This window comes from Phaseolus vulgaris, chromosome 8, assembly GCF_051622355.1.
Source record: "Phaseolus vulgaris cultivar YP4 chromosome 8, ASM5162235v1, whole genome shotgun sequence".
In the NCBI taxonomy this organism is placed as follows: domain Eukaryota; kingdom Viridiplantae; phylum Streptophyta; class Magnoliopsida; order Fabales; family Fabaceae; genus Phaseolus; species Phaseolus vulgaris.
This window is the reverse complement of record NC_143505.1, coordinates 37,852,757-37,870,089: the sequence shown is the minus strand read 5'-3', so window position 1 is coordinate 37,870,089 and position 17,333 is coordinate 37,852,757.

Below are 17,333 nucleotides of genomic sequence, written 5' to 3'. Positions count from 1 at the left end.
GTGTACCTTACTAGAGCTCTTCGTGCCCTTTACATAGGTGAAAACTAGGGTTTACCTCTGTGTTGATGCTATTATCTAGGGTTCCTTGGAGAAGGTCCTTGCGCCGCTATCTTTAGGATCTTAGCGTATCTGGCCCATGGACTTCCCTTATCTAGAGTGCAATGTATAACCTTATGGCCACTTGGGCTCTAACTTGAGCGTTGTATCTCTCGCGCCATCATACTCTGTGGGTGCCCTAACTAATCACGCGTCATGCATGCAGCCTTCCCTGGATATCTTTAATGAGCACGTGGGCATTGCCACGTGCCCCTTTGACTCGATCATTTATTCTGTGCGGAGGGTCCCACAGTGCCGCCACCCAACTTTAGGGCGATGTCTTACTTTGCGCGATGCTTCTCTTGGGCGACGGGCGATGATCCATCTTGGCGGTGACACATCTCGGCGATAACCCATTATTTATACTGAAGAACGCCACTTTTACATACGGCGACTACGTTGACTATGTTGACTATACGGCGACTATGTTGACTTCTTGACCACCTACCTTTCTCTTGTCCACGTCATCACACCCGATGACCTGGACGGTACAGAAATCATCGTTGAAAGTGAGCTGTTTCTGAAAATTTGTTACGCTGGGTGTGCTTTCTTAAGACAATTTTGTCTTAAACCATCGTTAAAAATGTATTTTTTTTAAAATTATATATATAACTATATATATGTTGTTGTCCTGCATAATATATCAAATTTCTAGAAGAATAATGAATAATCATAATTTAAATATAAAAAAGTACATATAATTAATTAAGTACATATAACATTCTACAAAAAGTTCTACAATATATGAAAAGTTGTACAAAAAAATTATAATGTGACGTGAGTTGACTTTAGATTGCACATTTTAAAGGTTTCACTTTTGTTTATGATTTTTGGATTAGCAATTTAAGGTGAGAACCCTAAGAAGATTTCCACTGGACACGAACTTAACCAAGTGGTTAAGTAAGTGTGAAGGTTCACTTCAGAAGGGCAAAGAGGAAAAGACAATTATGGGGTGACAAATGATGCAATGGTGCGGAAATAAAGACAAGGAACAAATAAAGAAGAAGAACAAAGTAAAGAACAAATCAAAGAGACGAAGATTTGTGGTGCGGTAATGCATCCCCCCTCATGTTTTGGCTTGCTTTGTGGCTGGAGCAAGTCAAAACACCCACACATGGTTGATCCACTAACTACTAGTACTAGAACTATGGCCTTGAAGCCACCTTTCTCTTCTCTTTGATACTGTTCTGAGCTACACCTAACCTGGCGACGCTTCAACCTGGCGACACCTTATCCTGGGAACGCCTAACCTGGCGACGCCTCATCCTGGCGACACCTCAAGCGGTCAACTTGTTGACTTTCTCCCTTGGGTCTCTTTAGGGGCCCCACCATGCGTTGACTTTTGACTTTGGTCAACGCCCAGGAATGGGACGGTACAATAGCATAAATAGTTGGTGAAGTAATAAAATTGGGCCTATGAGAAGTCCATTAGGGTAGGAAGGAAACCCTAGCTTTTAGAAGGTTAGGGAAGGGGCGGCATTGACCAAAAGTCCAACCCTAAGTCGCCCCTTTTGATGTGATTCCAATAGCCACATAGAGAAAGGTTCTTGACCTTCTTAGGAATCAACTTGAGTTGGACAATAGTTAGGCACTTTTTCTTAGAATTGGATCATTGTTCTAAGTCAAGAACTCTCCAAAAACTAGCACCAATTCCAAACTCATATGGAAGTTCCAATTATAGTCAAATTGAACCGAACAAAATGGAACAAAAGATAAGCAAACTGAGTTAGAAGTGCTGGAAATTAAAATGCACCGAACCAAAACAGAAAAGAATAAGAACAGCTGCTGGAAAATGAAAAATAACCAAACCAAAACTCAAGAACACAAGCTAAACATGAACAATTGAAAGAGTAGGAAGAAAGGAGAAGAGAAAAGCTTATGGAGATGGAAGAAAAGGTGAGTGATCACGCCACTAGAAGGATGGTTGCTCCTAGATGAGTGTGTTGCCGCCACTTGAGGACACCATGGATCCTTCAAGATAAGACTAGAGAAGAAGGCTCAAAAGCTCTCCAATGCTCACTCAAAAATTGAGTATAGTTTCTTTACTCTCATTTCAATTCTGAAAAATACAAGGGCTGCACCTTAATTTATAGCCTAAGGTGCTGAAATGTAAGCTACACAAATTAAAAAAAATCCCTCCTAAAAGCTTCTAGAATTGGCGCCTAAAACAATGCATGAGGAAGGTGTGATCCCTTCTCTCACTTTGGCACCTCCTTATTTACTCCTACACCTATCTACTAACACACCCCCCCTAAAACTCCTAACTAAAGACTAAAAGATGCTTTAACAATAGAGGTTTCTAATGTTTCCCTCTAAGCACCTTCAACAATATTCTTTATTATTTAATACTTGGCCTTGCCCTTCATGAGATGAACTTGGGCTTTTTGGGCTTTGGCCTTCTTGGGCTTGGGCTTGGGCTTTGGGCTTTGGGCCTCATCTTTTGCAAAGAATAATAAGAAGAACTTTAAATGTGAGGGCGAATGATCTTGTCCTTCATTATTAAAAGCCTTCTTTATTTGATTCGCATCATTCTCCCCGAGTTGGAGAGAATTCGCCCACGAATTCTGAATCCCTGCATATAACAAAGTCAGTTTACTTTTACAATCAAAAGTGTAAGAAAAAGGAATACATGACTTAGCGGATGGAACCAAAGGGATTGCAGAAAAGGAGGTCCTATAAATCGACCAAGTTGGAAAAATTTGTTTGGGAATGATGATGTTTTTTGGAAAAAGACCTCTTAAATGGTGAAACCCATTAGGAGGTATGAAAAAAATCATCCCTAACATATTTTAACCAAGTTGGTGTTGAAATAGTAACCTTGGGTAATGAAAAAGATAAAGAAGAAGAAGACCTTGGAGGGTCCATTTGAGGCATAGCACGACTCAACATGATGGATTTAGAGGAGAAAATGGTGTGACTCGGTGTAGTACTTACTTCTTGTACCTCCCCCTTTTTGAGGATCAGTTGGCGTCATCCCTTCGGCGAAGCCCTGCGTCAACTCCCTATGAATGGAGCGAGGAATCCGGGGTTTGCGCGAAGTCGAGCCAGGGACTGATACAGGAGGGGCGGAGCCCGACGCTTCAGCTACGTCACGATGCGGCAACGGCGAAGGTGGGGGAACCAAGTCAATCCTTTCCTCTCGCTCCTCGTGGGCTGGCTGAGGCGGCGGTGAGGTGGCACTGGGAGGATCGTCCCTGAGAGAGTTCCCATCGCCGGGGGGTGCGGCGGGTGAAGCAATGAGACCCGTAGCCCTCCTTTTATGAGGAACCAGAGCAGAACCTGAGCCTTCGCTGTTGAAGTCTACTATCAACACCCTTTTCCCTTTGTTAGGACGCGCTGAGGCAGGGGTTGACGCCATGGCTAACGGAACCGCAACGATGGGAGAAGGAGAGGCAGACGGTGGAGGGATCGGCAGGGAAGCAACGGTGGGCACGTCGGAGGCTACGACGTCCCCGCCTTCCTTGGTAGATTTTGCCTTTTTCAAAAATTTGGCAGGAGCCAGCCGTCTCGAGGAAGTCATCACTGAACCTGCAACAGCGAAAAATAGTAGGGTAAAGTTTGGTTCAGAGGAAGCAGAGAGAAAATTCTATGGCCAAACACACGCAGATAACCACAACAACTAATGTATCATAAACAATCAAGGGCAGATACCAAAGTAGGTAGAAAGCCCATGGGCGTTGAATTCGTTCGCGATGAGTTTGGCGGTATCGAAGACTATCCCCAGTCCCGCCAAGGCTTTGCACACATCCCGGTCGGAGGGGGTAAGCTCATCCAAAGCCAAGGCCTTCATGGTTATAGGCTTATCCGTCCAGTATAGGGGAAAGCCCTCTACGATGGTAGGATCGCGCTTGGTAGCACGTACCTTGAAGAATTTCCCCTTCCATCCTTTGAACGAATTTTGGAAGAGCGTAAGAATGATGCGCCCGGCGATGCCAGAAAAGCTCATCCATAGGCTCTTCCCCTGTTTCTTTACCTCGAAGAAGTGAAGAAAAACGTCTACAGAAGAGGGAACACCTAGATAGCCGCAGAGAATTTGGAACCCCCTCACAAAAGCCCAACTGTTGGGGTGGAGCTGGCGGGAGCAGTGTTTATCTCTGTCAGTAGCTCTTTTTCGAAAGAAGTGATGGGCAGACGCAGGCCCACCCTCTTGAGCACCATTTGATAGAGGAAGAAGAAGGGGCATCCCCCAGTATCCCGTGAGTCCGCACAAACGGGCATCCCAGGTCGCACCCGGCTTACCAGGACTTGGGAGTCGTGATTTTTATGGAAAGCATTGAAATTATAGAGCGCAGGGTCCCCCCTGTGAGCCTCCACGTCCTCAACAGAGTTCAGGAGGGAACATTCGTCCAGAAGTTCGTCGGGAGCCCAGTCGTATTCGCCCCTATAATAAGACTTAGGGAGCGGGGGAGGCGCGGTGGTCTTAGTTTTGGCCATCGCTGCCAAAGTTGAAGATCAAAAGAGAAAGAAAGGGTTCAGAGGAAAAGGGTTGGGAGAAGAAAAGGGGAAAAATGGAAGAACCCTAGGAAAACCCTACCCACACGAGAGAAAAGAGGAACGAGAGGAACGAAGAAGCACACAAATGATATCCAAAGAAATGCAGTAATGTGGACAGTCCCAGGCAGTTCATACAGTGAAGAGAATCATCAAGGAGGGGGAAACCATACCTTTGGGGCTGAAGGGCGTGGAGAGCGGAAGCGCGAATGAGCAGGGGTCGCGAGAGAAGGGATTCAGAGAAGATGAACAGTGAGAAGGGACTCAGAGAAAGTGGATGTAACAGTAGTGGCAAGCGCGGGGTTTAGGTAACTTAAACGTTACGAGAAGCGCGAGAGACAACAGAGGATAACCGTGCGATGACGCCACGTGTTGCAAGATGAAGCGCTCAAGGGGAGCGCAAGAGGTTCTTAAAAGGGACCGCACGATGAGCCACGTGGCACGCGATTAAGCGCAACTTCAAAGGACATTATTTTTCCCATTTCAGTAAAATTGGGAAAGTGTCACGTCAGTAATTCGAAAAATTGCTGAGTCAGCAGAGAATGACACATCATCAGGAGGGCACGTGGACGGCGTAGGCGAGGCTTTAGTCTTTGCGCTGAAGACAAGTCTTCGGCTTAAGACTGGGGGGCTTGTGTACCGTCCCGTATCCGGGCGTTGACTAAATCGAGGTCAAAGTCAACGGCTGAAGAGTCAAAGTCAACGCAAGGCGTCGCCTAGGTGGAGAGACGCCAAGTGCCAGCATCGCCGAGAGGAAGCGTCGCCAAGGCAAGGCGTCGCCTAGGTGAAGGCGTCGCCCAGGTGAAAGGCGTCGCCCAACTAGGGCGTCGCCAAGACAAACAGTGTAAAACAAGGCAATCACAGTGTGGTTCCCCGATACCCATGGGTAGGAAAGACCATGGAGGGAGCGACACCGTGGGAAGGCCTCAGGTCCCGATAGCTCGGGAAAGTGATAAAGAGAAGGAAAAGGTGGCTTCAAGGCCATATTGAAAACATCAGTGTAGGGCAGCCTGACTCGTGAGGTACCCCTGCCGCCCCAGAGACGCCCTCGGGACAGATACGATCCAAGAGGAAGGTCACGCCCAGGGCAACCGGGTGCAGGATACGAGAGGAAGGCAGATACGCTCTCAAAGTAAGTGACTAGATACTTGGGTGCATGAGTTGGCACCCAAAAAGTCACCCCTAGCGCAGTAGCACTCCCAAACAGGAGGACTCACACGTAGAGACGTCCCCAGATGGGCAGAAACGCCCCCAGATGGGGTCATGGCGTCGTGAGGCCCTCCACGTGTACGATAGCCATGCCAGAATGGAAACACCCTTCAGTCAGGTGCCAGGTAATTAAAAGTCATTCAATATAGTTTCCCTTTCGAGCATTCAGGTACTATAATGGCTCCCGAGCGTTTCAACGTCTTAAATGCGCTACGTTTTCTAATTAAGCGCTTTAATGAGTGCGTTACGTTTGTGATTGAAAGCGCTTTAAGGCGCTTTAAATGCTGGGGTAGTCTAAATAGCGCGGAGGATGTTGGAAAAAGGGTTGGAACTTTTGGCAAATTTACCAGAGAACTCTCTAGTTGCTTGCTCGTGCTTCAAGGTTACGTACAAGTGACTGGGAAATATTTTTGCCTGAAAGAGACAACACACACACATATACACAGTTATTTTTCTTACCACCTTCAGAGTGCCATACACGGTGCTCAGAGACGGAGGTGAATAGTTTTGGTGTTTCTTGCTGGCTGACTTGAGCGTCGGAGTGCAAACGGCCGCTAGGGCGCCTCTTTGTCCTCTTTTTTGCAGGATTTCATAGGCAATCAGTGGGAAGGAGTCCCTAGCTGACGGTTGAGGTCGCGCACGAAGACGTCCCGGTCAACCAGACGGAACACTTCTTTTTCTTTCTCATTTTCTCTTTTAGTTTTCATTTTTATTTGGTCCTCATGAACCTCTTTGGGAGAGAGGGGTTTTAATATAACCTTGCGCCCTAGGAAGGAAAAAGACATTGTATTGGATAAGCCATCATGTAAAACATGTCTATCATATTGCCAAGGCCTTCCAAAAAGAAGATGAGATGCTTCCATGGGCACAACATCACATAAAACCTCATCTTTATACTTTCCTATTGCAAAGTTAATGAGGACTTGTTTATTCACCATGATTTCACCTACTTCACTAAGCCATTGTAATTTGTAGGGCTTGGTATGAGAGATAGTGGGTAAGGCTAACTTCTCCACAACTCTTGTACTAGCCACATTAGTGCAACTTCCCCCATCAATAATCAAGGAACATAACTTGTTGTTGATAAGACATCGGGTGTGAAAAATATTTTCTCTTTGAGTATCATTCAAAGATTTTGGAATTGTGCCCAACATACGTCTTATCATCAATAAGTCACCTTCACAAGGACTTTCACTCTCATTTTCACTTGATGGTCTAGAAGGTGAAGAATGCCTAGGTGAATTGGAATCATGCTCACTAACTACAATGCCTTCATGCATGTACATACTTCGTTTAGAAGGGCAATTAGCAGCAATGTGACCATATCCCAAACATTTAAAACACTTTTGACTAGACGATTTAATTGGGGATTTAGGCCTAGAAGTAGATGGCGTAGGATCCTTGGGTTTGAAAGAAGAATCTTTGGAAGGAAATTTTGAAAAAGACTTTTTGTTCTTCCAAGAATTGTTGTAGTAATCATCTTTGGGAATATTTTTAAAAATATTTTTCTTTGCAAGTTGGGCTTCCACCTTCATTGCAAGATGAACTAAAGAGCCCAATGATGAATACTCTTGTAACTCAACAATGTCTTGAATATCCTTTCTAAGACCACTCACAAACCTAGCAATCATAGCTTCCTCACTTTCTTCTAATTCAATTTTAAGCACAAGCGTCTCAAGCTCCTCATAATATTCATCCACATTTAGCGTGCCTTGTTGAAACCGTTGGAGTCTCAACATGAGGTCTTTCCTAAAATGTGGGGGCACAAACCTAGCACGCATATGATCCTTTAAAGAGTTCCAAGAGTCCACGGGAGGACCCTTGTGATAGATAATGTCCTTTACAATTCCATGCCACCATTTCATGGCATAATCACTAAACTCTAGGGTGGCTAGCTTAAGCTTATGCTCATCTTGGATCTCATGGATCTCAAATATTTGTTCACACTTAGCCTCCCAATCTAAATATACATTAGGATCACTAGAGCCATTAAAACAAGGTAGCTTGACCAAAGGAAGCCTTGACTTTGCATCATGATAGAAGCCATTGCCGTAGTGAGTTCTTTCCCCTTGGTGATGATGTCTTTGTCCATGGGCTTGGGGTGGAGGTCTCCTTCTCCTATGCTCATCTTCACGGCCAAAATCATTTGAAGAAGCTCGTGTGGAAGGTCTATGATGCTCATCATGAATTGAAGGAGATGGTCTAGCTTGTTGCACCTCCATCTTTTGCAATTTCTCCTCCAACCGTCTAATGGTTCTTTCAGCTTCATGTAATTCACCAAGGATTGAAGCTTTGGAAGGAGAATTCTGCTTGTACGATGCATCACTTGAAAATCCAGCCATTTGAAATTAAAAACAGCAAACACACAAAACAGCAAACAAGTCAAGAAACAAAATTAGCAAAAACAGTGAGTGTTTTAAGCAAAAATGCCGAAGTGAATTGAGGCAGAAAAAATAGGTCACTCTCAAAAAAATAATGTCCTTGCACCAATCTGATCTTGAGGCCTTGGAATCCTCAAATGAAAGATGTCAAAGCAAGCACACCAATCTCAAAAGCAATCACCACAAAACCAATGAAACAATAAAGACAAACAAGAAAAGGTATAAGCAAGGAAAGGTAATTGCAAAAGGAAAACTATATGTAAGACAAACTCAAAGAGTAAGAATGAAAGACAATCAAGAAAATAAAGAACTCAATGAGAAAAGTAGGCACACAAAAGAATACTTAAGGAAAAGCACTAGAGTAGATGAAGAAAACAAAAAATTTAGCTACTGGAAATTTTTTTTTTTAATGCAAACTGTGCTTGATATTCACTGATTTAACTGGAATGATGTAGAGCGAACTGGATTATGAAATTTAAACCATAGAAACTTCAAGATGTTAACTCAATAATGGCACTGGAATCAATTAAAAATAGTAAGCCAATTAATTGAGATAAATGTTTTAAAATCGCTGCCAGATTACCATATTCTTTTCGGCAGAATTGTACACTTTTTTTTATTTTATTTATCATTTTTTGTGTACTTTGAATTTTTGAATGATTCTTTTTTCTACTCTTTTCTAACACTTTGATTATCACAAATACAGAATTTCAGAATTTTACAGTGATTAAATCAACTGCAATAAGGAAAAAACAGTAAGCACTTTTTTTCAGAAACAGAGGAATCCTAATAGGAATAAAAAACAGAATTATGAACTAGCAAAGACATAATGGAAAATGATGTATTGGAACTTGTATAGGTTTAGAATACAAGTATGAACTCAATTCTAAAAAGAAAATGCACAAAGGATCAATATCAATTCAGAAAATTATATGACACTAAAGCAAGAAACAATCAAAAACAATAAAAGTACTACTAGAAGTAATGACAATTATGGAATAACATGACTAAGACAAAACTTGACATGATTACAAAATTAAAAGACATATGACAAAAAATAACAACAAGTGAAAGGAAGCTTAAGGTAAACTCTAGGAAGGAGAATGCCATTCCAAAAGAGCAACCATACTCATATGAATAATGAGTGCCATAAACCTTTTCACAAGCACTTGGTGTAACAAAAGAAAAACAGCAAGAAAACTCAATTAGCACCTAAAACAGAAACTTAAATTGCAAGAAAATTAAAGAGCTCTTGAAATTAAAGTGCACACAACTCAACAATTAAACAAGAAGAACCTAAGACTCATGATACCACAGGATGTGATTCCAATAGCCACATAGAGAAAGGTTCTTGACCTTCTTAGGAATCAACTTGAGTTGGACAATAGTTAGCCACTTTTTCTTAGAATTGGATCATTGTTCTAAGTCAAGAACTCTCCAAAAACTAGCACCAATTCCAAACTCATATGGAAGTTCCAATTATAGTCAAATTGAACCGAACAAAATGGAACAAAAGATAAGCAAACTGAGTTAGAAGTGCTGGAAATTAAAATGCACCGAACCAAAACAGAAAAGAATAAGAACAGCTGCTGGAAAATGAAAAATAACCAAACCAAAACTCAAGAACACAAGCTAAACATGAACAATTGAAAGAGTAGGAAGAAAGGAGAAGAGAAAAGCTTATGGAGATGGAAGAAAAGGTGAGTGATCACGCCACTAGAAGGATGGTTGCTCCTAGATAAGTGTGCTGCCGCCACTTGAGGACACCATGGATCCTTCAAGATAAGACTAGAGAAGAAGGCTCAAAAGCTCTCCAATGCTCACTCAAAAATTGATTATAGTTTCTTTACTCTCATTTCAATTCTGAAAAATACAAGGGCTGCCCCTTAATTTATAGCCTAAGGTGCTGAAATGTAAGCTACACAAATTCAAAAAAATCCATCCTAAAAGCTTCTAGAATTGGCGCCTAAAACAATGCATGAGGAAGGTGTGATCCCTTCTCTCACTTTGGCACCTCCTTATTTACTCCTACACCTATCTACTAACACACCCCCCCTAAAACTCCTAACTAAAGACTAAAAGATGTTTTAACAATAGAGGTTTCTAATGTTTCCTTCTAAGCACCTTCAACAATATTCTTTATTATTTAATACTTGGCCTTGCCCTTCATGAGATGAACTTGGGCTTTTTGGGCTTTGGTCTTCTTGGGCTTGGGCTTGGGCTTTGGGCCTCATCTTTTGCAAAGAATAATAAGAAGAACTTTAAATGTGAGGGCGAATGATCTTGTCCTTCATTATTAAAAGCCTTCTTTATTTGATTCGCATCACCTTTCATGGACATTCCTACCCCTCTTCCCTCTTGTTCTCCAAGGCTCCTCTTCTTATAAATAGGAGACTTCCCTCATTGTATTTGGAAGTTGAATTGAATAGAAGAAAAGTTACTCTGCTCAATTTGTGTGTGATGCTAGTGGGGCTTGTTCCTCTTAGTCTTTAGTCTTATCTGGTGAGAATTTGAGAGCTCTCAAGTGGCGGCTTCCAACACTTATCTTGGAGTAAATTCATCCTCCAAGTGGCATGCTCATTGTTCCAGCCGGTTGACCTGGGACGTCTTTGTGCGCAACCTTGCCCGTCAACTAGGGACACCTTCCCTTTGGCTACCTGTGGATACCTGCAAAGAAGGAAAAAAGGGTGCCCTAGCGGCCGTTTGCACTCCGACGCTCAAGTCAGGTAGCGAGAAACACCAAAAACTCTGCACCTCCGTATCGGAGCACCGTGAATGGCACTCTGAAGGTGGTCGAAAGAACTATGTGTTGTGTATCCTTTCTCCCTCTGGCAAACAACCTCTCTCTAGTCCCTTGTGCGTAGCCTCAAGACTCGAGCAAGCAACTAGAGTGTATTCTGGGAAAGTCTGCCAAAAGTTCGAACCCTATTTCCCACGTCCAAGGTTCTATTTAAACTACCCTAGCATTTAAAGCGTCTTAAAGCGCATTTAAGGTTATGAAACGCTCAGCGCCTTTAAGACGTTTAAACCGCTTGGAGCATTTAAAGTACCTTAAACGCTCGAAACGTAAACTTTATTAAATAGCTTTAATTACCTTATGCCTGACAAATTGATGTTTCTATTCTGACTTGGCTGCTATTACAGGTGGAGGGCCTCACAGCACCATGACCCCACTTGGGGGTATTTCCTCGTGTGAGTCCTCCTTCCTGGGAGTGCATCTGCGCAAGGGGTGACTTTTTGGGTGCCAACTCATGCCCCCAAACCTCTAGTCACTCGCTTTGAGAGCGTATCTACCTTCCTCTCGTACCCTGCACCTGGCTACCTCTGGGCGTGACCCTTCTCATGAGTCGTAACTATCCCAAGGGCTTATCTGGGGCGACATGGGCACTTCACGAGTCAGATTGCTCTCCACTGGCGCTAGTACTATGGCCTCGAAGCCACCTTTCTCTTCCCTTTATTGCTACCCCGAGTTATCGGGGTTTGAGGCCTTCCCATGGCGTTGCTCCCTCCATGGTCTTTCCTAACCATGGGTATCGGGGAGCAACACTGTGGTTGCCTTGCTCTTGTGACATTTTACCTTGGCGACGCCCTACCTTGGCGACGCTTCCTCTTGGCGACGCCTTGCCTTGGCGATGCTTGCACGTGGCGACGCCTCACCTAGGCGACGCCTTATGTTGACTTTGACCTTGACGCTGACTTTGACCTTGACTTTGTCAACGCCCAGGTACGGGACGGTACACAAGCCCCCCAGTCTTAAGCTGATGACTTGTTTTCAGCGAAAAGACTAAGGCCTCGCCCACGCCATCCACGTGGCATCCTGGTGACGTGTCATTCTTGCTGACGTGACACTCCTCAAACTATTGACGTGACATTCTCTGAACCATTGGGGTGCTCCTAATGGCTGATTGAACATCCTCTGAAACGGGGAAAGCAACACTTTTTGGGGCCACGCTTAATCGCATGCCACGTGGTTCATCACGCGGTCAGCCTCAAAAGTCTCTTGCGCTCCCAGTGAGCGCCTAATCCTGCGACACGTGGCATCATCGCACGGTCACCATCTGTTGCCCCTCACGCTCTTCGTAACGTTTAAGTTACCCAAACTCTGCGCTCGAAACCACTGTTTCATCCACTCTCTCTGCATTCCCACACTGTTCATCTCCTTCGAGCTCTTTCTTTGCAATCCCTGCTCTCTCCTTCGCGCTTCCATTCCTCCCCTACTTCGACGCTCAAAGGTACGATTTTTCCTGCCCTTGCTGACTCTTCTTCTTCATTGCGTTGCATTGCCGTGTATGAACTGCCTGGGACTGTCTGTGCTTCTGTATTTCCACATTTTTTTCTCTCACCGTGCTTATACGCTCTCTTCTCCCTCTTTCTAGGTTTCTTCGCGTGGGTGGCGTTTTCTAGGGTTTCTCTTCCCCTTTCTGCCTTGGGCTTGCTTGTTAAAACCCCTTTCCTTTCTTCTTTCTTCAGCTATTTAATCGCATCATGGTGCGCTCGAGAACGAAGCCCAGTTCTCCCCCCAAGATCGACTACAAGGCCCTCTACAAATGGGCCTCTGATGACCTCTTAAATGAATGTACCACCTTGACAACCCTCGAGGATGTGGAGAACCATCGGGGTGACCCTCATTTATACAACTTCAACGCCTTCTGTCGTACCCACGATGCCCACATCTCCGTTCGCCACGGCACACCGGGGGAACCCGTATGTGTGGATGATAGGCCCAGGAGTAGGGACCCCTTTTTCTTCATGTACCAAACAGTATTCAAACGTGTGGGTGTGCGCCTTCCATTTACACCCTTCGAGAGGGAACTCCTCACGGAGATTAACACGGCCCCCGCCCAGCTGTACCCTAATAGCTGGGCCTTCGTCCGGGCTTTTCAAATCCTCTGCGGCTATCTGGGCGTTCCCCCTTCCGTGGACGTCTTTCTTCATTTCTTCAAGGTGAATAAACAAGGGAAAAGCCTTTGGGTGAGCTTTTCCGGGATCGCTGGTAGGATCATCCTCTCACTCTTCCAGAACTCATACAAGGGCTGGAAAGGGAAATTCTTTAGGGTATGCTGCGCCAAACGAGACCCCACAGCCTTGGGTGGCTTTCCCCTATACTGGACAGAGCATCCCAAGTTGCTCAAGCCTAAGGCCTTGGATGAGCTGTCCTCCGCTGATAGGGGGTATGTGAGGCCTTGGCTGGCCTGAGAATCGTTTTTGACACGCTGAAGCTCATAACGTGTGAATAAAACGCGCACACCCTGTCCACCTATTTTGGTAGGGAGGCTCGTTTCTTGTTGCCCTTTCTTATCTGTGTTTTGTTGCATCATGCTTATACTGCTGGCCTTCTCCACCTGTTTCCCTCGTTGCTAAGTGTTTATTTGTACGCTTTATATTTCATTTGCCTGCGTGCCTTGTGGATCTGTATAACTGCGTTGGCGGTGGGGTCGGCATTCTGTGCTTTGTGTGTAACTGACGCCTTGTGCTTGGCCTGGTATGGCTTTAACTTCTGTTCTTTGGTTTGTCTGAATGCAGGATCAGTGATGGATTCATCTAAGAGGATGGTCTTGACGAGAGCATTGAAGGCTGCTCGTGCCCCCAAGGCTGGCGCCTCCACCACCCCCACTACTGACCCTAACTTCCCATTATCCTCGCCCTCACCAACACCAACCACCATCGAAACTCCACTTGGCCCATCTTCACCACCCCCACGTAGCCCGCAAACACTTCAAACACCCAATTCACCTCCACCCATCTCCGCAGTCCCACTGGCTGTGGCCTCCTCACCTGCTCCAGCCGCCCTTGACAAAGGGAAGAGGGTGTTGGAGGTCCTCTCCGATGACGAAGACTCCGACGGTGGGGTAGTCTTCAAGAGGAGAAAGGCTGCTAGGGTTCCCATCCTACCAGCAGCATCCCCACAGGGAGGGGAGTCCTTCAGGGACAATCCCCCTAGCGCCACCTCTCCCCAACCCCCAATAGTCCAAGAGGAAAAAGGCGAAGGGGCCGAGTCTGCTCCACCTCCACCACCAGCAGAGGTCTCTGTTGTTTCCGCCTCCGTTTCTGCTGCCCCCGAGCTTATTGCCATTCCTCCTTCAATCATGCATCTGATGAGGGGCTTCAACGGAGGATTGATGCCAGAAGGCTCCGACAGGAGAGAAGGAATGCCCTATTACTTGGGAGCCTTCTTGGCCGTGGCCCTTGACTGGCGCTCCCAAGCTAGAAATGCCGCTTCAAACACACAAGCCCTCCAGGCCCTGAAAGAAGAAGTGGCCGCTCTGAAGGAGGAGAAGGAAGCTTTGGGACGCCAAAATGTGGTCTATCAAGCCTCTCCGAAGTTGGCCCAAAAGGCCAAAGAGGAGGCTGACAGGCAACTGGGTGAGGCGATGGAATTTCAGGCTGATTTCTACGTCCGGGAAGTGTCTCTCCAAGTTTAAATAACGGATCTCCAAGACATGGCTGAGGCCTCCGAAGAGCTTCAGAAGGACTTGGAGGATCAGTGCTATGGGCAGGCGGAAAGACTGGAGTGGATGGAGGAGGAAATGGCTACCCAGGCAAAGGCATTGGGCCTTCTCCAGGTTGACCATGACAAGCTGAAAACTAAGGTCAACAGGCTCCGAGTTGAGAAGGAGGCTCTGGAGAAGGAGGCTCTGGAGAAGCAGGTGGCCTCCGGGGACTCTACCATCGAGGAGTTGGAGAAGGTCAAGAAGGCACTCATCGATGACATGGTCGGCACCTTCGAGGAGGGATTCAAGGAGGCTTTCGCCCAGGCCGCCTGCGAGAACCCAGGGATCAATGTTTCTAATTGCGATCCCACCCACCATGTCGTCGACGGACAAGTCGTGCCTCTCGAATTGGATGACTGAAACGCCAACTTTCAGCCGCCACCTTTACTTTTTGTGCTTAATATTCGTTCTTGCCAACCTTTGATAAACTTGTAAATCTTTTGAACCATTTGCACTTTGTTGGAACAACGGGGTTTGTATAATGCTTGCATACTTCTGAGGCGTTGAGCACTGTTTGGCAGATATTTTCACCTTCGTTCTTCATTTTTGTATGCTTCAATTGCTTTACCTGTACTTTTACCCGTTTCTTTCACTGTGTTGGGCGATCCTGTACATCCGGCGCCTCACTTCTAACATGTACCTCAAACCTGCTCAGCCTTCGTATCTGTGAGGCCTCTGCCTCGTGAAGGCGTGGCCACTCCGCCATTGCTTCAAACGCAAAAGTTGAGACCTGCTCTGGGTCTTAAACACTTGGGACAAAGTCGCGCTTCAGTACCCACGCCCATGGAGAGGCCTGTCTAACAGCGTCGTATCATCCATGGAGTGTCTCAAATACCAAGGCGATCTGTCCCTTAATTCGGGGTGCTTGGCGCCCACGCCTAAGGAGAGGCCTACTACAGCAGCGCCGTATCGTCCTCAGGGTGTCTAGAAACGCCGAGCACCGGGAAGGCTCGAAGCCCCCCATGGGGTTGCTCCCTCCATGGTCTTTCTCTCCCCTGGGTATCGGGGAGCAACCCTGCCGGTGGCTCACTTGGCTTCTGGCGATCTCGTCTACCTCCACAGTCTTTCCTACCTGTGGGTATCCGGGAGGCGATGCCGTTACTTCTGGCGATCTCGTCTCCCTCCACAGTCTTTCCTTCCTGTGGGTATCGGGGAGGCGACGCCGCTGATGCCTTACACTGGCGACGCCTCCAGCGTCTTATACTGGCAACTTCTTCAACGTCTTATATTGGCGACGCTTCCAGCGTCTTGGCGATGCCTGGTGCGATCAACCTGTTGACTTTGACCTTGGCATTGACTTCGACTTCGACTCTGGTCTACGCCTGGGGGCGTGGCACTTGCCGTAGCGGAAAGCTTAAGGTCTCGCCCGCGCCATCCACGTGGCATTTCCCGTCTGGTTGATGGGATGTTCCCTCACTTCACTTGATCTTGACATTTTCTGAGCTTCTGACAAGATGCTCCCATTCTCGACGGCGCATCGTACCCTTGGGCATTCTGTCGACGCGACGTTTTCTGAATGTTAACCAATGACGCCAGGATCATCCTCCCATCCTCTGACACGTGGCTCGATCGCACGATGCTCCCATTTGCGTCACTTTGCACTCCAACTGTAATATTTAGATCTTCGAAATCTGGTACCTGCATCCATCGTCTCTGTGTTTTCGCACCCTCCTTGCACCCCTACGCAAAGAGTTCCTTCTGCGTTCTTTCTAATTGGCGTTTTTCCTCCCGCACTCCTAACGCGTTATTCTCCTTCAATCTTCCGGCTTCTTTGCCGATACTTTGCGCCGACATGTCTTCCCATGCTCCTCCCCCTAGGGTTAACCCCAAGGACCTTTATGCATGGGCCTCGCGCGAGCTCCTCGACGAATGCTCCAGCTTACTCTCTACCAGGGCCGTAAGGGAACACATGGGGGATCCTTGCTCCTACGATCATCGTGCCTTCACGAAGAGGCATGATGATGATATCACCGTGCTCCCTTGCACCTTAGGGGAGCCGGTGTGCAGAGACGAACGGGCCAACGACGGGGTCCCCTTCTTCTACTTCTACCAGGTGGTCTTCAAAAGCATCGGTGTGCGCCTGCCCTTCTCCAGGTTTGAGAGGGAACTATTGACAGAGATTAACGCTGCCCTAGCCCAGTTGTACCCTAATAGTTGGGCTTTTGTCAAAGCCTTTGACATACTCTTTGGCTTTCTGGGGTGCGCACCCTCGGTTGACATCTTTCTTCACTTATTTGAGGTGAAGAGGCAAAGGAACAACCTCTGGTTGACCATCAACAACTTTCCCGGCAGGGTTCTCCTAACTCCCTTCCAGAACTCCTTCACAGGGTGGAAGGGTAGATTTTTCAAAGTTTGTTGTTCCGATCTCGTGCCTTCCGCCCTGGATGGTTTTCCACTGTACTAGGTAAGGGAGACGAGAGCCTTGAAGTCCAAGCCTTTCAAGAGGCTACCCTTGAACGACCAGGTGGCATGCCGGATCTTGGCTGAGGCGGGGGGCTTTGACGCTGCCGCTTTGATTAGCTTGGAGTACAACGCCGAAGCCTTGGAGAAATATATATGTATGAGAGGTTACCTTAGAACTCCCGCTCTTCATCTTTATTAGGTCTTTGCATGTTCTGTCTTGTGGTGCCTTCACCACGCTTATTTTCTTCGGTGCAGGTTCGAA